Source organism: Magallana gigas, chromosome 3 (assembly GCF_963853765.1).
Source record: "Magallana gigas chromosome 3, xbMagGiga1.1, whole genome shotgun sequence".
Taxonomy (NCBI): Eukaryota; Metazoa; Mollusca; class Bivalvia; order Ostreida; family Ostreidae; genus Magallana; species Magallana gigas.
This window is the reverse complement of record NC_088855.1, coordinates 25,334,682-25,359,839: the sequence shown is the minus strand read 5'-3', so window position 1 is coordinate 25,359,839 and position 25,158 is coordinate 25,334,682. Positions and strand designations below refer to the sequence as shown.

Below are 25,158 nucleotides of genomic sequence, written 5' to 3'. Positions count from 1 at the left end.
TTACACCGTAACATTAATAAAACCCATACAAAACAGTAAATATTTACTAAATCCTTAATTTAAATTTTGATATAACCAAATATGAACCAATTAACACATTTTATGTGAAACATTCGTAAAAATTAGACATAAATTCTAAAAAAAAAAATATTTGTTCATCAGGACAGTACACGAAATAGATGTCATTACACAGTGTGGAATCAATAAATGTCTCATAAAACCCTTTTTGATAAATATATTGATAAACTAATGAGTTTTTAGTGTAAAATAATATCACAAATGAATATATTACAAAAGAAAATGTCGACGAGAAAACATAAAATTATTTAATTTTGCAAAATATATCTTATCAGATCAATCAGGACATTCCACACTTTAGGTCATTACACAGTCCCATTCTACGTAAGAGTTATCTATCTTTACCAATATTGAACATTTTTGCTAAATTGATATAAAGTCATTTTTTTATTTCTATGATCATTAGTTTAGTTATGTTAAATAAACTATCAAAGAACATATTAATTTTATCAATCAGGTAAACGGCAGGCGTGTGGTTTTCTCTCGGCAGGCGTCTTTTCCCGACAGGCGTCGGCAGGCTTTTTAGTATCACCCCAGTCAAACTATGACTGTCATGAACTATGAGTCTATGACTATGGCAATGCATTCTTTGTACTGGACTTTTATACAGGAATATGCACGCATTGAGTACGCAGTTATTTCGTGCATCGTGTTATTACTGTTATTGTACAGTTTTGTTCTTTTCGTAAGAAATTTACAAATTTCTTCCAAAGTTCCAATATCAGTGCAAAAGGTGTTAATCATCACAGCACATCCTGATGATGAGTGTATGTTTTTTTCTCCAACCATCCAATCATTATTGAATTCGGGGCACTTTGTTCACCTTTTATGTCTTTCTAATGGTAAGTCATTTATAAACTGCCATTTTTAAACTGCATTGTATCTTTAAAAGTCGATTGGAATTGGCCATTGGGTACCAGGAATAATTGAATTCTGATAATAGTCGTTTGGCCTTTATTCTGTTATACTCTGTCCCAAGATATTTTGGATTCACGTTTGGCATAATTGTTTGATATTTATAAATACCTCAGGATTCAAACGATGTTCATTCAAAAGTATGAAAAATTTCCAAGATTTCTCAGTCAAAACGCCCCTGTTAACTTATCAGGTTTCAATACAATGCTAAAAAATGTGATGTCTACGGAGATTTTGCATTGCAGCAAGCCCGGATGATAACGTTGAAATATTGCGCGATGTATTCCGAGTGTATTCCGAATGGAGAAAAGATGTAAACATTCCCCATTGTAAATCTCCGTAAGGAATCTGTTTTCGTTCCTGTGAATTTTTCCGAGTGAAAGATGATAATGTGTCAATGATATTATCTTGGAAAATATCCCTTTCAACTATTTCAATTGCACTTCTTTCACAGGTAAGTGTATTTTTATTAAAAATCGTCCAAATGTGCAGCATAAATATCTTGGGATAGACTATAGTAGTTTTGGTGTCTTTTTATAGGAGGATGATCATTGCCATTTTAAGATTATGATATGTAAATGCAGAGCCAAATTTTTTTGTTTAAGTAGAGACAGTACAGTAATTAATTAAAAGGACAATGTACGGTTTTACACATTTCTTGCCCCAAAATTTAAAGTTCTACAATGAGCTCTAAATATAAGGTTAAAGATAGATGAACTCATATTGAAAGTAAGTGTGGAAAAGATTATCACCATGATGACGTCTCAATGTAGAAATGATGTCATGAAGATTGTCCTATTTGGCAGGTCCAGTACATTCTCTTGAATATATAGCTTGAATAATTTAGCTATTTTGTCATACAGTTTTCTTAAATTCATAATTTTTTCAGCATATATAAAAAAAATTGCACTCTAGTGCAGTGATAGTTTTCAACTTTAAACTGTTCTGTAAACAATGCAGGTAAAGCCTATTCATCAAATTGCGTCTTCCTAAAAGACTTTGCACTAGTTTAGGGGCAATTGATTCATGACCACACAGTTATACTTCTTGTATGAAATACAAAGGAGGCCAGTTATGGTAAACAAGATAATTGATTGGTAACTAGACTTTGACCCGTGTGTGCACAGGTTGTCATTGCATATGATATCTGACGTTTACGGAATAGATACATCAACACACCGTATTGTTGACATTTACATATTAACCAAGCTATAAGCCTGCAATAATGCTTTTAATTTCATTACACTCTGCTTAAATTAGAATAATCCAACTGTGTCTCGCCACCGTTAAAATGCCTACCATATACCCGTAATGTAGCGGCACGTCTTTTAACCCCAAGGAACCCCAAGGAAACCCCAAGAAACCCCAAGGAACCCCAATTATAGAATTTAATAACTATTAATACCCTAGGGGGTCTCATTAGAGTTCAAGGGTCACCCCTCGGTACCCCAAGGATACCCCAAGGAACCCCCAAGATGCCGAAATAATACAGATTTATAACTCTTGATACACTATAGAACCCAAAGGAACCTCAAGGATACCCTAAAAATAAAAAATTTAAACTCTTGGTACCCCTGGGGACTCATTAGTATCCAAGACCCACCTCTAAGAACCCCAGGGAATCCCATGGATATCCAAGGAACTCCAAGGATACCCTAATAATACAGATTTATAACTTCTGATACACCATAGAACCCAAAGGATACCATAATGATACAAAATTAAAACTTGATACCCCTGGGGACTCATTGACTTTCCAGACACACCTGTAAGAACCACAGGGATATCCCAAGGAACTCCAAGAATACCCCAATAATACAGAATCATAATTCTTGATACACCATAGAACCCCAAAGATATCTCAAGGAACCCCAAAATTACCCCAAGGATACCCTAATAATACCAGTAATTTAAATTTTATAATTTTTGATATCCCAAGGAACCCCAAGGATACCCTAATAACACAATTTTATATCTCTTGATACACCTTGGGGTCTTTTTGATATCCCAAACACCACAAGGTATCCCACGGAACCCCATGGATACCCCATGGAACTTAAAGGATACCCTTTTAATACAGATTCATAAAAGTTGATACCCCATAGAACCCAATGGAACCCCAAGGGGACTCATTGGTATCCCAGACTTACCTCTAAAAAGCCTAGGGAACCCCACGGAAATCCCAAGAAACTCTAAAAGATACCCTAATAAAACAGACTTATAAATCTTAATACACCATAGAAAAGGATACCCTAATAATACAAATTTAAAACACTTGATAGGTCATCACTAGGTATCCGAAGGAACCTTATGGAACTCCAATGATACATCCATACATTTATGACCTTTGATACACCAGGGCACTTAGTGTATACATTAATACTCTGTGTAATTTGGTTCAATTGGAGACCATAATACATCATATGCTTTATATGCATTGTTTTTCAATGCCTATTTGTGACGACTTTATTTCCCAAATGACCTAAGATAAACTCATCTATGGTGACTTATTTTTGCGATCAACCTTAATCTACAACTGTGTTGTTCTTACACCTATAGGGCAAGAACTGATTCTTAGCAAGAAATATTTGTGAGGACGAGGTTCCCGGGACCTCTTGAAAAATTCTTTCCCGCAAGTAAAAGTTAATTGCTTTCCAGTATTTGATAAACACACATAAAAAAAATGACATTCTCAAAAAAATGTCAACCCAAAGAACCTTAAATATACTCTAATGTACTCGAACAACACTCCAATTGTTTGTATTTACATATACCTAGTATTACCTAAATTGATAAACTAAAACAAGATGCATTGATTATTTGAATGACTCCTTTTAGGAAAAAGGAACAAATAGCTCTCGGTCTTTATACACAGGTTATTTACTGATGATATCTGTTTAAGCTTAAATAATAAGCTTAAAATGGTTGATATAAATCAATGTGGTTTTTTTTAAATCCTTATTTTTAGTTTAGTATGTAAAGTTCTACTATGTAGGGGGGGGGGTATATTTTTTTCGCACAGTAAACAGCACTCCTTGCACACGCTTTTCACCGCTGCAACCCAAGTTCGATCCCCGTGATCGACAGTGGTTGTATGTGATAGGGTATAGCGGTCGCCCGCTTGGACACGTGGGTTCTCTCCGGGTACTCCGGCTTCTTCCCACACCAATGACCCCCTGGTGTTAACATTGGTGCCAACGAGAGATATTAATATAAGTTGTAAAGCTTGCTTATTAATCGTTGTAAAGTAAAAAAAAGTTCAGTTTTTCAAACAGCATTTCTTGAAACATATTTTCCAAGTTTTTGCATCCTCGTTTCCTTTGATTTTTATGCACATCATAAGTTTAATGTACCTCAAATACAACCAGGCTGGTATATACTTTTTATTATTCTTTCTCCTTGTAATTTTATTCAAATTTTTTATTGTCGTATAAAAATAACCCTTTTTTTAAGGATTTTAAGTAAGAGAGAGGAAGAGAGAGAGGGGGGAGAGAGAGAGAGAGAGAGTATTAATAAAATTGTTTGATATCGTCAATTATCAATCAATGGCCTACATGTCTATGACTAAACAAGTTAATGAGAGTAATATAATAGTTCAGATTTTATCTTTGTGAAAAAGGGCTAAAACTATTCATTGTGTTTTAATTTGAGTTTTGATAAACAATTTGCTGTAGGGATTCTCCAGATGTACATTTTTATTAAACATAATTAATCAATACAAATTCAGCAACAATTAATAAGGATTGTCTTGGGTCCAAACTGTGTACTGCTTTTACAGTAAAACCATTGGGGTGGTTATTAGATTGTATCATTTGGGTACCTTGGGGTTCCTAACTTCCTACAGGTATCCTTGGGGTACCAATAGTTGACCCATAGACTCCAATAAGTATCCTTGGGTATCAATAGTTATCAATTTTTATCATTGTGGTATCCTTGGGGTTCCTTGAGGTGACCCTTGATATCAATGAGACTCCTGGGGTATCACTTGTTACTAATTTCTATTATTGGGGTTCTTATGAGTATCCTTGGGGTTCCTAGGGGTATCCTTGGGATACTTGGAGGTGACCCTTGGATTCCAGTGAGATCCCTTCGGTATTAATAGTTATTAATTTCTATCATTGGGGGTACCTTGGGGTGAGCCTTGGATTTGAATGAGACCCCTGGATTTTCAGTGGTTAATAATTTCTATCATTGGGGTTCATTGGGGTATCCTAGGGTTTCCTTGGGGTGTCCTTGGGGTACTAAGAGGTGACCAGTGAACTCCAATGAGACCCCTTGAGTATTAATAGGTATTAATTTCTATCATTGGGGTTCCTTGGGGTTTCCTTGGGGTTCCTTGGGGTTAAAAGACGCACCCTTAATGTAGCAAACAATTGCAGAATCGCTCTGAAACAATTTAGAGAAAATTAATGAAGCTGCATTGAAAATAATAGTTAACTTATTCATAACAAACCATTTTGAGGCTGTTAATATCTTTCATCTAAAAATTTGATTCATATTAATGAAAAATTCAACACTTTTCACCAACTTTTTTCCCTCGCTTCGAATTTACACACCATGCTGACATTCGAACTCTCGAGATTTTTCATATTAGAGTTATCTCCCATATTTCCTTTAATGAACAGAATATATGACAAAATTTCAGTGAAAATTTACATGTATTTGAGTTTATCCATGCAAATGTGACATTGTGGAAACATAAACTAAAGAGCCTCCCATGATGTAACGTGAATGTAATGAGCATGCGCAAGATTGTAAAATCCAAAAAATCCAGATGATTTTTCGATTTTTAATTAGCGAAGCCTGATTGAGAAAAAAAAAACAAATTGGTAATCTTCAAGTACCAATAATGTTTAAAATATATATAAAACAAAAGACAGTACTCTTTCGAATTCTTGGTATTAAAGACCAAAATTTTGAGTCTATGATTTTAATATAGTAGTATAGATAATTCAGTACAATGAGAAAAAATCATCCTTATCCACGCTTCAATGCATGCAATGTGGTGGACAGTAACCCAAACAATGGAAATGTATTTTTTGGTTAATAGTGTTTAAAGCTTCAATGTTCAAACTATCTTTAAATAGGGTTACTTTTTTAATGGTCAATGGTACAAACATGAGTAGATAGTTAATTGCGATTTTTTGTCTATTTCTTAAAATAAACATTTGACTAGAAAACTGCATACAAATAGCTTTATCAAGCTATTCTGAATAGCTTAATAAAGCTATATAGCTTATTCAAGCTTTATAGCTAAACAAGAGGCCAATTGGCCTTAACGGTCACCTGAGTAGCATATATCCCATGCACAAACTTGTCATGGAGTCTCATATATGCATCTAATTAATTAGGTTTCATACTGGAGTAGAAAAATTATAAATTTGTAATGACGACCACATTTCAAAAAGAACTGTGAAACCTATAATTTTGGTGAAAAACTAAAAGATCTGGTCTACAAAATCATGAATTCAGTTTTCCTTTCAGGTGTGTGGGAGTAAAGAAGATAATTTTTTAACATTTTATGCATTAACATCTATTCATCCATTTTGGCCCTGCCCTAGAGTCAAAACCCATACCTAACGGGACATGAAAATTAAAACTTCAGTAGAGGACTTCCTGGTAAACATAATTATTAGTCAGTTTTTTTTTTATACAGATGTGTGAGAATAGAGAAGAAGATTATTAAAAATTATATACATTAACACTATATTGCCATATTGCCCCCCGCCTCATGTCCTGAACCCCTGACCCAGGGGCCATGAATTTCACAATTTAGGTATAGGAGATTGTGGATATCATAACCATGTATTCAGTTTTTTGCCCACATGTGTGGGAGTAGAGAAGAAGATTTTTTAAGATTTAAAACATTTTTACTATATGGCCATATTGGCCCCACCCTAGAGCCTGAACACCTAACAAAGGGGTCATGAATTTCACAATTTTGGTAGAGGGCCTCATGGACATCATAACCATGCATTTAGTTTTTATCAAATATATATGGGAGTAGAGAAGAAGATTTTCTAAGATTCAATACATTTTTACTATTTGGCCATATTGGCCCCACCCTAGAGCCTGAACCCCTGACCGAGGGGTCATGAATTTCATAATTAGGTAGAGGGCTTCATGGACATCAAAACCATGCATTTAGTTTTTAACAAATATATATGGGAGTAGAGAAGAAGATTTTCAAAGATTTAATGCATTTTTACTATTTTGCCATATTGGCCCCACCCTAGAGCCTGAACCCCTGACCCAGGGGTCATGAATTTCACAATTTTGATAGAGGGCCTCATGGACATCATAATCATGCATTTAGTTTTTAACAAATATATATGAGAGTAGAGAAGAAGATTTTCTAAGATTTAATGCATTTTTACTATATGGCCATATTGGCCCCACCCTAGAGCCTGAACCCCTGACCAAGGGGTCATGAATTTCACAATTTAGGTAGAGGGCTTCATGGACATCATAATCATGCATTTAGTTTTTAAAAAATATATATGGTAGTAGAGAAGAAGATTTTCTAAGATATAATACACTTTTACTATTTGGCCATATTGGCCCAACCCTAGAGCCTGAACCCCTGACCCAGGGGTCATGAATTTCACAATTTAGGTAGAGGGCTTCATGGACATCATAATCATGCATTTAGTTTTTAAAAAATATATATGGTAGTAGAGAAGAAGATTTTCTAAGATTTAATACATTTTTACTATATGGCCATATTGGCCCCACCCTAGAGCCAGAACCACTGACCCAGGGGCCATAAATTTCACAATTTTGGTAGAGGGCCTCATGGACATCATAACCATGCAACCAGTTGTTTCCTCACATGCTTGGGAGTAGAGAAGAAGATTTTTGAAAATTTGGCATTTTTGCATATTTGGCCCCGCCCGTGGCACCCCAGGGGTGGTAGAGCCATAAATTTCCCAATTTAGATTCTTCTTACCATAGAGATGCTTCACACCAAAAATGGTAACGATTGGCCAGGTAGTTTTCAAGAAGAAGTTAAAAATGTAAAATTGTTAACGCACGACGCACAACGCACGACGACGGACGAAGACCAATTGCAATAGGTCACCTGAGTGACTCAGGTGACCTAATAAAGAGAGAGCTAAATAAAGAGATTGTACTGGACCTGTTTGGATAATTTAATGTTTTCAGAGCAAATTATGGGTGTTTCCCACTTTTTTGACTGAGAAACATCGAGTGCATGCATGCTCAAGTACCATTTTAAACTATGATGTGTACAATTAAGGTCTTTGTTATTGCTTTGTTTCTTTTTCACTATTAATTATACCCACACTTTCTAAAGAAAGTTTGGGTATATTGTTGTTACCTTGTTCCGTCCGTCCGTCCGTCTGTCACATTTTACTTTCTCAAACTGCTCTTAAATCTTATAAACCAGCAAACTGAACTCTTGGAGTTTGATTTGGGGTGTCATGTTGTTTTGTAAAAAGGTTTCAAAAATTCTCTGGTAGTCTTGTGGGGTCAAATAATTGGTAAAAAAATGACGTTTTTTCACAAAAAACCTTCTTCCTCGAACTCCTCTTACATTTTACAGTAGACAAATCATCTCTTGGAATATTTATTAGGGTATCCTATAGGTGCGCAATAAGGTTTCGGAAATTTCAATTTTGTCCTGGGGGGTCATTTAATGGCTGAAAAAATGATGTTTATTTTTTTTTTTTTTTTACAAAAAAACTGGTTTCAAAAACGTCATATTTTTTTTGCAGTAGCCAAATGATCTTCTAGAATATGATTGGGGGTGTCATATTGAAGTGTGATCAGGTTCCAGAATTTTTTTTTATTCAGGGGATCAGTGGGCAACAAAAAATGACGTTTTTTGGCAAAAAAAGTATGGTTCCCAGAAGTCCCAGGGCTCTACATTAACTTTTTTTCCTACTTGTCCATTCGGACAAGTGACCAAGATATTTACTTGTCCGAACTTCAACTTCACTTGTCCAAAAAATTTTCAGTATTAAAGATCAAATATTGTCAACTTGAAAACTACAGTTCTGTATTACTAAAATAAAGTCATTTATCGATTATTCTTGCCATAATTAATAACCTGACTTCTTAAATGGAAACTTAAAGTGTCTTTCCTAAATGTATTGGTTCCATATAACATTAAACATGATTTGTCAGCTGTAGCTTTGTCATGGCAAATTACAAGACATTTTAAATTTTAAAATACATGTAACTCTTAAATTGATTTCTCATCTGTTTTTTAAACTAAACATAAAACGTCATCATAGTCTATCAATGATGAATGAAACCTAATATAAATTACATTTCTTTCCATAATCCTTTTAAGTTTATCTTTGCTACCTATTCTTCCTTTCTTTTTGATAACATGTGTGTTTGGTACTGTGTAAGAACTAAGATCCACATCTTTACAGATCAATATTGAAAGTTGTTTGTAATTAGTGAACTTCAATCCCGATCAAGAGTAACTCAATTGCATTTCAATTTGAAGTCGGGATCAAATTCAAAATAACTAATCGATAAACTTATAACGGGACTACGGATCAACTTATCACAAAACTTTCTTTACTTTTTAAAATGTTGGAGACTTCTTTACATAAAAATGCACTTGTCCAGTCGGACAAGTGGCAAGCAATATTCACTTGTCCGTATATTTTTTTAACTGGTACCGGACAAGCGGACAAGCGTTAATGTCGAGCCCTGAGTCCTCTTACAACTTTTGAAGTAGCTACGTCATCTCTTGGGATATAATTGGGGCTGTCCTATAGATGTGCAATAAGATTTAAAAAATTTAAATTTCATCCAGGGAGTCAAAAATTAGCAGAAAATTGACATTTATCACTCCTAAAAAAAACCTAGATCCCAGATCTCCATTTATGATTTAATGTTTAGACACATGATATCCTGGGATATGATAGGGGCTTTCCTATGGATATGCAATAAGGTTTTAAGAATTTATATTTCATCTAGGGAGCCAAATAAGAGCAGAAAATTGATGTTTATCACACCTAAAAAAAACCTTTAATATTTGAAACTAGGCCAATTTTCATGGTTTGTGGGTTGAGTTCTTTCATCCAGGGAGTCAAATAGTAGCAGAAAATTGACATTTATCACTCTAAAAAAAACCATAGATCATAGAACTCCTCTTATGATTTAATGGATAGACACATCATATCTTAGGATATGATAGGGACTGTTCTATAGATGTGCAGTAAGGTTTTAAAATTTAACTTTCATCCAGGGAGTCAAATTGTAGCAGAAAATTGACATTTATCACTCAAAGAAAACCCATATAGTACAGGCAACGCGGATCCCGTATTGGCCCGCGTTACCGTCACAGTATCTTTATCGTTCCCGCAATACACCATCGCGGTTTATGATCGCGGTATGGATTGTTACCGTGATGACACCGCAACGGTGTGATTTACCGTTATTCCTGCTGCTGCTTGTTGTTGTTACTTTACCTGTACTGTACATTACAGGCAATGCGGGTTGCGTAAATCCACGTCAAATATGCGACTTCAGATTAAAGCATAACAGCTGCATTGTAAATAAATTGTGGTCCATATTATTATAAAATTAATAAATTATATTTATGAAATAGAATTTCATAAAATCGGAAACTACATTCGAATTACAACATAACATGATTATTACGCTGTTAAGTTTTGTGATGTGTAAATAAGAACACATATCTTTGTATTTGACGTGCTTATTTCGGTTATCATTTCTATTAGTTAATAATCCTGTTTTATAACAATCTTAAAATTAAATATTTTCATTAGATGAACTCGTATCAATGCAGAACAATTTCATCTTCTCATTTTATAAGTTGACACGCATAGCGCCGTAAACTGTCAATACATGTCTAGGTTTTAAATTGAGAAATGAACAAATGTCAGGAATCAACTAACAAATCTATTTTTCCATTCAATAATAAAATTATCATTCATATAATTAAGTTGGTGCTGCGTTAAAGCACATGGAATCTAACGTGTTATCAGTATGCGTTTCCTGTGTATACATATAAAGTTTAAGTCACGATCATTTTCTGTGTATACATGTAGTGATTAACAAACTCAGGGTAGATAACGACATGCCCTTGAGGGTTTTCACACCTATTCAAGACAAAAGAAAAATTCTATATCGCGTACGGCTTCGTCTAATCGCAAAACACCTTACAGGAGAGAGAAAAAGAGAGAGGGAGAGAGAGAGAGAGGCATTTAGGCGTAATTTAAAGTACACTGATGTGAAATATACTAATATCCAATACTAAATATTCATTAAATTAGTATTCATAAAAGAATATGGTACACTGTGATTGAATCCATCATGCAATTTCAGATTTGAGTCCACGTGCTGCACCTGTCAATCAAATCAGCCCGCTAGATCTACCACGTGTTTCCTCCATGATAAAGTTTCGTTCTATTAGTTTTATTTTTACACAGATTATCTACCTGCCTCATTCCTGTGTATTCTGTGCGTTCAAGCGTAGAGTGATTTCCTGTCAGTGCGACGGTTTCACACCTTTGTGTAAAACAATTGGGACTAAAGTCAAATAAAGTTAACTTCGACAGTCATAAAGCGGTGGAGGGGGTAAGGTGGGGGGAGGGGGTAAGATTACGATAACAGGAAACGGGTTTACATATTTGTAGTAGCTTTCAATAAAATTACATGTACATGCACACATAAAATGATATCAATACATTTACTGAAATGTTTAAATGTTTTTTTATCGGCATGAAATATCAACAGCAAAACTTTCAAAACATGTTCTTAATTTCTTTGAAATGTGTAAGAACATAAGAACGGTTTAACAACATTTCCTTCTAAAAAAACATTATCTAGTTATTCTGTTAAAAGAGAGAGAGAGAGAGAAAGAGAGAGAGAGAGGGGGGGCCTCGGTCGCCATCCTGTTACGGCGGGTAGCTGGTACACCATCACGACACCAGGACATGGGATACCCACAATATCTTTCGATTACTTAGTTTTATGCAACTCTGGGTATCTCTAAGGCTCTTTACTCTCTACTTGTTATAATTCAGTTCAGAGAGATACACGTTAATTTGATTTTTCGCATTACAATGAGGCGTATTCGAAGGTGGCAAAGAAGTTGATGAGAAAGGAGAGGCTGGTAGACACTCGGTCATACATGTACCTAAAGTAACGTAACACAAATTCACTAAAACATGAATTCACAAAAAATGTTCTTTACACGTAGAAGACCTTGTAAGAAATGAACGGAATGTGCTAAAAATACCGGGTTGGTAATTTTATAGGAAGCCCTAATTTTTAATCACTTGCTCATCATTAGTTGACACGCATGGACTTCAACAACAAACAATACAAATGTAGGCAGACCAATTAATTGTTAGAGAAACACTATCACACTGCGTACATATTTATAATTTTATTGGCAATTAAAATCATTTCATGATAATTTTTAATTTAACGACCTTTTTAAAATATGAAAATGGATTCGAAAATATTTTATTTGCAATTGCTGCACAAGTATTAAATTACCGGTAAATACTTTTACAATTTATTTAATAGCTATGAAATAAAAAAAAATAGTAAAAAAGACTCGAAGTATTTCGATTATAATCTCTGTCAAAATCTGGTTAAATATCGTCATTAAATATATAGAATCATGCAATTTATTTGTCATTCGGGGAGATAACTCCCGCTTGTATACAATACTTTTCCATCGATAAATTTACGGTGGCGGGGACAGGTAGATGATGAGTTTACCGTGATGGGAACGCGGTATACCTGTCTTACCTGGCCGATCACCTCCATGTGTTTATACCGTGACGGGGCGCGGGAAACACGGGATCCGCTTTGCCTGTACTGTAGATCCCAGAACTCATATCTTGGGATATGATAGGGACTATTCTATAGATGTGCATTACAGTTAATTATCCCCAATTAGTCTATATAATTGTTCTGAGTTGTCCTTAAGCTTTTTGAGTTATTATAATGAGTACTGTGCCCCACTTTCATTAATTATCTTTTAGAATATAAATACAGTTAGAAATTTATTCAATTCAGTCAGACTCTTTTGGCCACTACCTCATGTTGCTTATGTCTTCATACGGTGTGTTCCCGTTTTGCACACATTTGATGATTGGGTATAGAACAATAGGTGTGATTTGTGTTGTGATAGCAATTATAGTCTGCTTTCAGTCAAAGATTTTACCTGGATTTTTACCTGTGTTTTATGAGCACCTAAACGATAAAACAAGAAGAAAATAGATATTTTGTTGTGTTTTAGGTTTAATAACTACGGTAACAGCTATCACCATTTTTTCATTTGATAAAATAAAGATAATGATATTTTAGTCTTAAATTTACGCTCACTGATAAGAAAAATAATGAGTAAATGATTTGACTTTTACATTTTTGTCCATTCACCTTTAATATAAAACTATAAATGAATTGAGGAAAAACTGATAATTAAGCCAATTGGAAGCTGCTTCAATGGATAATTATATGATGATGGGAAAAACTAATATTACAATCATGTGGGGTATTCCATGTCTCTTTTTACAACTAAGTTGCAAAATATCTAAAACGCATGTTTATAATTGGCTGTTTGGTATCAATAGAAAGGAAACAGATCTTTAATATCACAAAATATTTCTCTCTTTGAAGTAGCGACCTTGACTAGTTAATTCTTATGATCGACATCGCCGCTTTTATTGCGAGTCACTTTCTGGTTTTTCAAATAAGTAGCTAAATACATGAAGGACAAGAAAATCACAAGCACAACAAAAGAAAAATAATAATTTTAATATTGATTCGATATACTCAAACTGAAGAAAATGCATGAATTTATTAAGTTCTACAGTTGTTAGGTTTGTGAAAATATCTTTACAGTCTTTGAAGCATATAAATATGCCGATTTATCATTGCATCGTCATACAGTTTGTCTATTTTCTTCGATTATTCAAGCCACAGCATAAATGAAAAATATTTAGCAGCATTTTCCCTAGTCACATATCCTCCATTTATAGCGAGCGAAGCGAGTGCTAAGAACCAGTGTGCGCGGGAAAAAGAACGAGCTAAACCTATAGTTCATCAAACAAAATTTTTTGTCTACGTCCCAGAATGTTCTCTAATGTTTTCACCCGTGGTGCTATGCTAAAAATGGCCGACTTTTAACTCGTAATTTATGGTGTCTTAAGGTTTGAGTATCGCATATGCTTCGGCGAGACTCAAGAGATTTGTTACATGTATGCTTCCATACCTTTGTATATTGAGTCGAGATAGGTAAACAAAGACGAACAAATCATGGATGATGTCACTGTGCTCTCGGGCTATATTTCCTGCGATAAATTTAGAGGCGGATCAAACATCTGTAATGCGTGTACTAGCTATTTCAGTATAGACTGCGATACCTGCCTCATTGACATATGATTTGTTTTTAATTTTTTTTTATATAGAGATTATATAAATGAATACTAGCAAGAGCCATACTTTACTCCATTTTTAAGCTAATTGTGCATGCATGTACAGTAGGCAGCTAAGTATATGAGTAGGGAGGAAACAAACAATAGGACATTTTGAACTAAATAAAAAGGAATAAAGAGAAAAAAATAAACAGTTAAAACATTTATGTAGATATTGCATATAGTCAAACCATTTAATTTAAAGGTGGAAAATTACACACCTACAAACAGGGACCGGGCACTCACTCTCTCTCTCTCTCTGGAGAGGGGTAAGGGGTTGCGCTGTATGTATCATAACCATTAAAATTACCGGTAGTACCTTCGGCATACTTATTGTAGAGCAATACTCTCTCAAAAATTCTCTGACGTTCGTTGATACTTAAATAACACTAGGTTGACAATGATGCAAGGTGTGTGTAATTCTTGCTGCGCTCGCCAGAACGGTAGCACCGTAAAACATATTGTAAGCAAAAGTAATAATTAAATATTAACATATGATATTTTCTCTTCAAACTTGTATGTAGTATGTACATGTACTTTCTAAAGGAAGTAAGTTAAACAAAAGCACTTCATATACAACATTATACAATAATCTGTTTTGTTTAAAGGAAGTGCATATTCGACTTAGAGGTCAATTTAAGCCTATTGACTATAGGCTGACCCCCTGTCTCTTGGGTTGGGCCTATACAAGTTAGTTCCCCTTATTCTATAGTGCCCTTCCCCCTCGGTGACAGATGGTTAAGGGTGGGGATCTCAACCATTTTCGATATTTATTTGTGCACTTCCTATTCGTGGGGGGGGGGGGGGGGGGGGGGGGTCACGACCTCCCCTGGGGCCCATGACTTACATACCGTTTGATGCACCTTGACACAAGATATATATGGCTTAGTCTTATTTTAAATCACATCAAAGAATTGTCAAATAAATGACTTGGACCCCCCCCCCCCCCCCCCCGGAAAATTTTCTGGATCCAAGCATGTATTCCTCCTCAAACTATAGATAAAATGAAACTAAAAAAACTTGCATTTATGTATGCTTAACATGAAAATAAGCTTACATTTACACTTTTCTTCATTGTCGAATGATCTATTAAAATCAAAATATAATTTGGGTCTAAAAAGTTTTAAATACTGGTAAAAAATGTTATTCTTAAAAAAAAAATAATCACATTACATCTTGCATAATTGACAAATGATCTATTGAGACATGATCAGAAGTCATATTTCTACTTTGGGATCAATAGCTAATATTCATTGACAAGTTAAAATTAATAACAATAAATGATTCAAATTATAAATGTTTATACTCCACATCCACACCCCCATGCAGTGTATCATCATTTCCTATTTCATAAGGGGGGGGGGGTTAAAGACAACACCTGGCATGTACTTTACACCATTTGATTCATCATAATTACTTACTAAAAAGATATTTTGTATTTTCCTGTTTCATGGGGTCAGAACAACCCCATAGGGTCATGGCCTACATTGTATTTGATGCATTATAATACATTAAGAAAGAAAGACCCCTAGCTTTCTTCCTATAATAACTCATATAAAAATGATAAGTCTCTACACTTACTTATACATGTAATACACAAATTTAATACAAGATTGTTACAGGGTCAATATGGGGTCAACTCAACAGTATAAGTCTGACAAACGAAAAAATAAGTTTTGCAATTAAAATGACAGAAACTTTACAAATGTGATGGGATAGGTAACGATGATAAGCTTATTTAAATATTAAAAGATGATGATACAGTATGCTAGGAAAGGGAGATCACTTATTTAGAAAGTGAAAGTAATACTTATGTACATACCGGTGTCTCATAATATTGTGCTACTATACATGTATAATGCTTACCTATATTGGTCAACATCATAATGATAATCCAATTAGAGCACAATATGAATCCCTTTAGTTGATCATCACAAATGAAATCTTTATGCATGTTAACTAATCCTTTTCTGCATATGGAAAACACATACATGTATATGTATACACCGTGTGAAACCCATCTAATCGAAGAGCTGGTTAAAATTAGTACCCGCTATTGAGACCTGTAGACCTGTGTTGTGTACGAACTTCAAACAAACATCAGTTATTTATAACATGCATGTATTTTTATGACTTAATCTTCATTAGGTAAATAAAAGCTTTAAGGTGGTGCAGGACACCTGCATATTGTGATGTATACTTCTTATTGAAATAAACAATAAAGTATAAATATAATGTTTTCCCCCAAAATAATGTTACCTAACATTGAAGCGCAATGGGTTATAGCAATTACATGTCTGTAAGGGCAATGGAGTCCGAGGTGTATTTTTGGTAATTTTGCTATTGATAAATTAAATGAATTTTCATGGGGGGGGGGGGGGGGGGGGGGTCTGGACCCCTCACTCCCACCCCTTCTCTAAATTCGTGCACACGATTATGCACATGTAGGCACACAGAAGCAAATCTAAAGCCGACAACGGCCGCGGAGAGGGGGCATAATTTAATTTTGTTTGTGATAATTATATAGACCATTATACTGTCTATGACATGAAATGTTGAGATTTTTGATTAACTTAAAATTCAAGTGCAAACAGTTCAACCCCAAATTGCACATTGTTCATGTGTATTATCATTTGGGAAGCGATCTCATCCTTCAGTTATGAAAATTAATATAATTTTTAAATGTATTACTTGAATTTGCATGTGGCCTTCATTTTTGATTAAACTGGTACAAAACAGTGTTATTTAGGGACAAACAATAGGTGCGGGTATTACTGTCTAATGACAGCATCTAGTTATTATTGTTATTTTTTTTCTGTCACGTTTTCTCAAAAATGCTTCAGCTGATTTTCATGAAACTTTCAGATCTTATTCATGACAAAATTTGTAAGAAAATTACATGTCATTTTTTTGGTCGTCACTTCTGGTATCGAGATATTAAAGATTTCAATTTTTTTGCTTGTTTACAGTTTTTCTTAAAAAGTATTTAAAATAGAACTTTAAAATTTTCAGGGATGATAGAGTTGTTAGCCACAGTGCCCTTTGCATATCCGAACGTCTGCCGTCACTTCTGGTCATCACCGGAAGGAAAAGAAAAACCTTAATTTTTCAACTTTTTTGTATTGAAAATTTTTTATGTTACCGTTTGAGAGATGCTTTGATAACTTCAAATTAAAAAAAAAAAATTAATTTTTAATTTGTTTTAAAATCGATCCATGCATTCTTGAGATTAAAAGCCCCAAAGTCCTGAAGCGAGAGTCCATGTAGCTCAGTCGTTAGAGTGGTGGACTTGTGCCCAGGCGACCTGGGTTCAGTCACCGAGAACCAACTGTATTTTTTTAGCTCACCTGAGCTGAAAGCTCAAGTGAGCTATTCTGATCACATTTTGTCCGTCGTCCATCTGTCCGTCCATCTGTCCGTCCATCTGTAAACTTTTCACATTTTGAACTTCTTCTTTAAAACCACTTAATCAAATTCAACCAAATTTGGCTCAAAGCATTCTTATGGAAAGATGAATATAAATTGCAGAAACGAAAGAAATATTTTCATTGAAAGCGGAGAAAACCTCAAAACTGTAAAAAAAAAGGTGGGGGGCATTTTTAAAAATCTTCTTCTCAAGAACGACTGAGGCAAATTCAACCTAATTTAGCATGAATAATCCTTATGGGAAGGAAAATATAAATTGCAAAAATTATGGGCTAATTCTGTTTCAAATCTGAGTTATTACGAAAATAAGAAGAAAGAAAAGGCGTGTTTCAAGCAATTTATAGCATCCATGAGTCTCAGTAAAATGGGTAGGCATGACCGGGCCAGGGCAAAACAAAAGATTGACAGTTATTGATCTGCCAATCTCATTATAATTTCAAGACATTTACTGACCACTATATTTGTATTCGCTGTAAATATTGCTGCAAAATAATGCGTAATTGGAATTGACGATTGCCGATCTGCCCCGGCTTTTATTTTGCCCCAGCCCGGGTTTGCTTACCCATTTTACCGAGACTCGTATTCCATAATTCTAAAACGAGGTTCAAAGCAGCCATGACACTATATGATAAACGGGTCGATCTGACAATGATGAATTTGTTTTTTTGCAACAGTTCGTGTACGAAGGAAATCTTTGAAACATGCAAAATACATTGGTGCCGATTTTGTGAAGTAAATTGAGGCTAAATATTTCCATGCGTTAACAGTTTTCACATATGACGGTGGTGTTAGCTTGTTGTGATTTTCGTTTCGTATTCATTTATGCTTTGCGATAACCTGGGAACTGTCGCTTGTATTTCCTGATTTTTACGTATCAAATCAAACAGAGACTTCGGTAAATCAAACAGTTTACTGTTTACCTGCGCAAATTAAGCAACATCTGATGTATTAAGAAAGAACTAAAATGCAATTCATTCAGGCTATCGGTAATTCGGTATCATATTTTGCGTAATGGTAGAATAATGCAATATGTTTTGTTGAGATGCTCGGCATTTTCTCAAGAATATTCAGTTTAAATAGAGTTTAATATCGCTGACGGAAATATGTAGGTATATACATGTATATGATTCATTTTGAAAAATAAATTGTGTTCTTTATTTGTTATAGTGCATGTTTCTTGTGTTTAATTGTTTACAATTTCTATTTACTTACCATATTTGAGTGTTAAGCTTCGAATTATAAGCAAGATACAGAGATTTGCTCACAATTCTATGTTTGTACACAGATCTGAGGCCATTCATTTTTTTCCATTTTAAATGCCGAATAGGAAATACCAAGTTAAAAATCTGAAGCTGAATGTAATAAACTCATGTGAATAAAATATGACTCAAACCTAGCAAAATTTTGAGCTCATCTTGCTTATAATTCTACGATTGACGCTGAAATTTTGGTTGATCATTAGAAATTCTATATGAATTAGAGTATGTTAAATACTTGTACACAAAAAAATTAAAGAATGATATGCTGTATATAACTACTTTCTGGAGCCCCCTCTTTATACAATGAATAATGTGAAATGTGAGTAAATAAAAATGACATCGTTAAAACAGTTTCCATAGTTCTGACACATTTCTGTTGCGGGGTTAAAAGAATTATCGCTATTCCTAAGAAAATATTACAGCGGAAAATTATCCTGGTTTGTAGGCATTTGTTATTTTTGAATAAAAATGAAAATAATGGGTGGGCCATAGTATATTAGAGTGATGTGCCTGTCAATATGGTAACATTGATTTTTATAGCTCTTTAACATGTCACGTGACAACATTTTTCATTCCAGTGTATTCATCAATCAAGTGTGAGTAAAGTTATAAAAGTCATGAGTTTACGCGAGGTAAACAATAGTCATGTAATTATAATGGAGAAGACAAATTAAATTGTTGAATAGTTTTAATTTGAGAAATTGAGCGCATTGAGGTGCAATTTTCTTCTTCACATATATACATGTAGGATTTTTTTGATAAAATACTAAAATAATTATATTTAAAAAAAAATACAATAACTAGTATGTAGTTGAGGAAAAAAATGTACCGTATTTTTCGGAAATTAGGTCGATCCTTTTTTTTCCTGACACGTGGACCTCGCCCTATTCATCGCTTCGCCCAATTTATGTTTTTTTTTTGGTTGGAAAATTTGATATGAAAGGACTATATATGATAAGGGCCTAAAATGGCCCCCTAAAATGAATATCATCATTTTACTATCAACAAGGTATTATTTTATTTCGGAATAATTATTTTCCTCGGAATTCACCTTTTTCCTGATGGAATATTGTAATTGACCCTAATAGCCTTAGTTACATGAAAAAAAAATATAAATCCATGAGATAGTGTGAGTGGCAGGGGTGATGGAGAAAAATACATGATTTTCTATGCTCTGAATTTATATACCAGTATTTATCTTATTTATTTGTTTTAATTTATTCTATTTATTTGTTTTGTAATTGTTTGTTTGTTCTTTATTTGATAAATTTTCATTTGTATAAATCAGATTTGTAAGACAAATCACCTAACATCTTCCGGTAGAAAAGGGGGGGGGGGGGGGGTGGGTGGGTTAGTTTTTCACTGAAAAACTAACCCCCTTAGTTTTTCAGTGAAAAGCTAACCCCCCCCCACCACCCCCCCCCCCCCCCCTTCGCGTAAAATCCAGCTGCCTTTCAATTTAGACATTGATATTTGATCTGTAATACGTAAATCAGCTCCACAAGCTGTAAATTCGCCACTATAACATCGTAGATGTTGACTGGAAGCAACACTGCACTCCTCAAATCTAAACTTACAATGAAACGAAGTGAAGTAGCCTTTGTATGCGACAATGCTTGGCTAAAACGCGATGGCTACGATCGAGACGTACATAATCCAAACTGCGGTCGCGGCAGTTAAGAAATTCACCGAATTCCGAGTTACAATAAAACATTATAGCTATAAGCTGGACGTTATTTACATGACAAGTTCCAACAAGCACTGCATCCATTGCCACAGAAGATTTACCGCTCCGCGTCACTTCCGTGTTCGTGACGTCATATATTCTAGAGTTGAAATTGATCGGCGGATCATGAATTAGGCACTAGCGTAACAAGTATATTTTCTCTTACAGGTACACATGTACTCTATAACAGTACGGTATATAAATTACGTATATATCTTGAACAGGTATTTATATGTGTTGTTCAAGTTGTATTCATTAATTTGATTTTTTAATTACCATATTTCAGTTTCTGCATGTGATTACAGTACAAGCAGTACGGTTTTTTTTACATTACTAGCCTACATGTATAATAGGCATCTCAAACATTATAGCCATTAGGAATGATGGACGTTTTGAATGCATGTTTCTTCTTTAGTCAAACTACACAAATAAGCAGTGGTGTGTAATGAATAAACGTCTCTCTGTATTTAACCTGTTGGGTTCATCATTTCTGTTAAAAAAAAATTCCATAATAATCAATATTATTTTAATATCTACTGACAATACTTGAAATACCACGTTTCTAATATAATGCATTCTTGACGCAGTACGTTGAATCACATAATGCATTAGCGTGATCGTAATATTCATTCATTTTAATTTTATATTTGTAACATGCAGATATTAAAATTATATTGGAAAAAAAACCACAATGATTTCTACGGAAGTCTGCGATGTACGTTGTTATGAGTTGTGATAGAATTATGGGCTCATTGTAAATCTCCATTTTAATATTCCTTTTTTTTTTATTTCCATAGCTGGAGACATTTCCCATCACCTAAGTTGAATGCTGCGTCAGTGGTCTGGCAGAAACTAAAGAGTTCTCTTCAAAATACTAATTCAAAGTTTTGAAGTTTCAGGATCCGCCCATGAATATTTCTGCCAACTAAAGTGCCGATTTTAGTGTGCAAGTCTTCCAAAACTTCTTCAAACTGACGTATAGCCTACTGTTACGTCACGAAGCTAGAACTGGAGATGTTCAGAGGCATTGCGAGCACCGGTTGCAGGCAGAGAGAGAGAGAGAGAGAGAGAGAGAGAGAGAGAGAAATTAAATGATTTTTATGCATGCATACATTTATTTTCAGAACTATGATAAAGCATGTTAAACGGCATATATATATGTACATACATGTGAATGCATGAAACATACGTACATGACTGAAGAAGATTGAATATTAAAGATCACCGGTTGCAGAGAGAGAGACAGACAGACAGACAGAGAGAATCAATGATTTTTATGCATGTGTACATTTATTTTCAGAATTATAATAATGACTGTGATTCCCCCATGCACGAGGAAGATAATCTTTGCTGGCCAAGGGTTTTAGATACTTTATGTTCCTCATAAACTTTAAAGCTACAGTGAACATGAAAGAAGATCGACTGAATTAAAATTAACAGAAAACATAAATATTATGGACACTGCTTGCACAGAGAATGAGAGAGATAGAGAGAGAGAGAGAGAAGGGGAGGGAGGGAGAATGCCATAAAAAAAAACCAATTATTTTTTAAACAAGTAATACATGTAGCTTTCCAAAAAGCTTGCCTGACAAATGAAAATTGTTTCATAGGAAAGATGTACAAATTAGGCTATCTTTTAAAAAATATATATATTTTTTAATTTTCGCTGCTGTTCATAAATTCATAAATGGAGCGTGTATAATCAAGAATCAATTTAAATACATTTATTTTTTTCATCTAGTGCACGTACTACAAAATATGGAAATATTCGCCCCGTTTTATTTTCGCCCATTTCGCCCCCGTTGTCAGCGGGCGAATTTAAGACTAGGCGAATTCAAAGTCTCAAAATATCTCAGTCTCTTTAAGCATAACTTTAATTTGGGCGGGCGATTTCAAAACGGGGCGAAACCGTTTGCAACTGAATAAGGCCGAAAATATACAGTACAATAATTTGACTATAAGCTTGTAATGTGGGTCTGGGCATTCTTTCCACATATTTCAACCGCTATTTATTATAATCATGATTATATTGTTGTTGAATGTGTATGCCCCTTGATGCCCCTTTAATTGGTGAATAAACAACCATAGGTTTTTAGAATTTTATTATTTCAAATTATTTTAGGATTGTTCATGTATCAAAAAATAGTAGGCTTGACAGCAGAAGAGAAAACAGACAAAATTAAAATTTTATTTGCTAAATAAAGATGCAAAACCAAAGGCCATTTTTGTCATTTCCAACCATAGGAATTTTTTTTTGCTTTCAAATAAAGCTCTCATTAATGAGCCCATCAATGGATCTATGGGGGGAGGGGGTCAAAGAAAGAAGATGGGGCAATAAGAGGGCGCAAATGCCCATTTGGTTTAGTATTGAAACAGAATTTTGAATTTTTTGAGTCAATTGTATGAATTAAAATAGTGATGCACACTACTAGTTATTGTTTAATGCACATTTAGTATGACACGTACATGTAAATTAGTGGGGTTTTTTTCATAATTAATGATATTGAACAATTGAACAAAAAATCGGGACAAGCCCCGCTTCAGCGAATCAGTTCCTCCAGAAAATATTCCAGCTTTAGGAATATATATTTATTTTAATCCGAACTGATTATTTTTTGTTGATAATGATACAGCAAACTACATTGAAGCGTTTAATAGTAGCTAACTTCACAAAAGTTTCTACGTAATGTTTTGACTGACCTTTGTCCAATCAGATTGTAGCTGGGTGGAGTTGAGACCTTAACTTGAGAGAGAGAGAGAGAGAGAGAGAGAGAGAGAGAGAGAGAGAGAGAGAGAGTTAACTGGTTAATGGAGTAAATTATAGCCTAGATGAGGCAGATGAGCGAACTATCTGTCAACAATAGTTATAAAGTGACAAATCAAGGTCTAGTATATCTTTTTTAATTTATGAAACTTTGAAGACAACGATGTCTATATATAGATAATGTGAGGAGGTAATGTCAAACATAGAAGACTACGAATATTTAAGAAACTGTTTTTATTACAAGTGTTACCGTTAGTACTCTAATCAAAGTTTGCCGAATCTTCCTGGAATTAAACATAGGTTGTAAATTTACTTTGTATAAAACTTTCTTCATGGTTACTCAGTCTGAAACGTTCTTTACCTTAGGACGAATTTGTCCGCCATTGTTTTACTATTCCACTAAGCATCCACCTGCGTTGCCTTTCCTTTACACAACATCTAAATTCATCATGTTCATAAGTGATCATTCGTTCGCATTTCAAAATATTTAATGTCCATATTCTCGGACTCCATGCTAGGAAATTTAGTTGGTTAGCTACGTCATTCTTATCCATGTACATGTTGTCGACGGCGCGCGGCCAAAGAAATTTTCACAATAGTTCTTTAAAACGCTTTAAAGTTATACCAATATAGGATATATATGTAATTTTTATAAACAGACCTTAATTAATTTGTTTGCAAGTTTATAACTAATGATTATTCCTTCATCGGCACCACCTATAATTTACTCAATTCTCTCTCTCTCTCTCTCTCTCTCTCTCTCTCTCATTCAAATCACGAGCGGCAATGTCTTAACTCCGCCCAGCTACGTACTTACATTCTACCATAATATACAACATCCCTGTGAATGTTATTGTCATTTAAATTTTAGACCACGTGTTTTTAATTGACCCTTTCGAAATTTCAAAGGAACTGAACAAATATCGGCGAAGTCTCGTGAACTTTCATTCGAGAACCTCTGGATTTATTATATACTTAACAACGATAGAGAAAACATTCCGAACACATTCGCAGGTGCACAATAGGCAACAATTTGTAGCGGTGACCCCCCCCCCCCCCCCAACCCTTCCACCAGGATTACACTTATACATGGTGAACCTCAGTCCCGTTTACTTGAATACTAATTGTTGCTAATTACATGTGTATATGCCATATGATAAATATTAATCTTTCTTACGTAAAATATTAATATTGCTAGCTCACATTGTCTGCACCGTTTTGGAGAATGCAACTTTCAATATGCCTGATGTCTAGACGTCAGGCCAATTGCGTCATGCAGGCAAAAAGCACGAAAGCTCACTTTCAGACCCCCCCCCCCTCCCTAAAAATAATGGGAGTCAATTCTTCGAACCCATGCAGCCAATCGATCCTCTATTTTATTTTACTTCTACAACAGTATTTTATTTTCTTCCAGATATGCAGCTTAAATTGCCCCTCCTATGTCAAATATGAGAGGGGACTTGATGTAAAAGTTAGCTTTTTTCTAATCTTTTAAGAAAACCAGGATTGTATTATTTAGAGAGCTCTATCATTGACAACCATTCAAACATT

The 25,158-nt window shown here is 34.5% G+C and overlaps 1 protein-coding gene across 1 annotated transcript in view; it reads left to right on the top strand.

Moving 5' to 3' along the window:
- The first annotated feature begins 1,428 nt into the window (after positions 1 to 1,428).
- LOC117692916 (N-acetylglucosaminyl-phosphatidylinositol de-N-acetylase) overlaps positions 1,429 to 25,158 on the top strand; it is a 149,123-nt gene continuing 125,393 nt past the window's right edge. The window contains exon 1 of the mRNA XM_066079067.1: positions 1,429 to 1,447. The gene's annotated coding sequence lies outside the window, so the exon portion shown is untranslated. The remainder of the gene's footprint in view (positions 1,448 to 25,158) is intronic.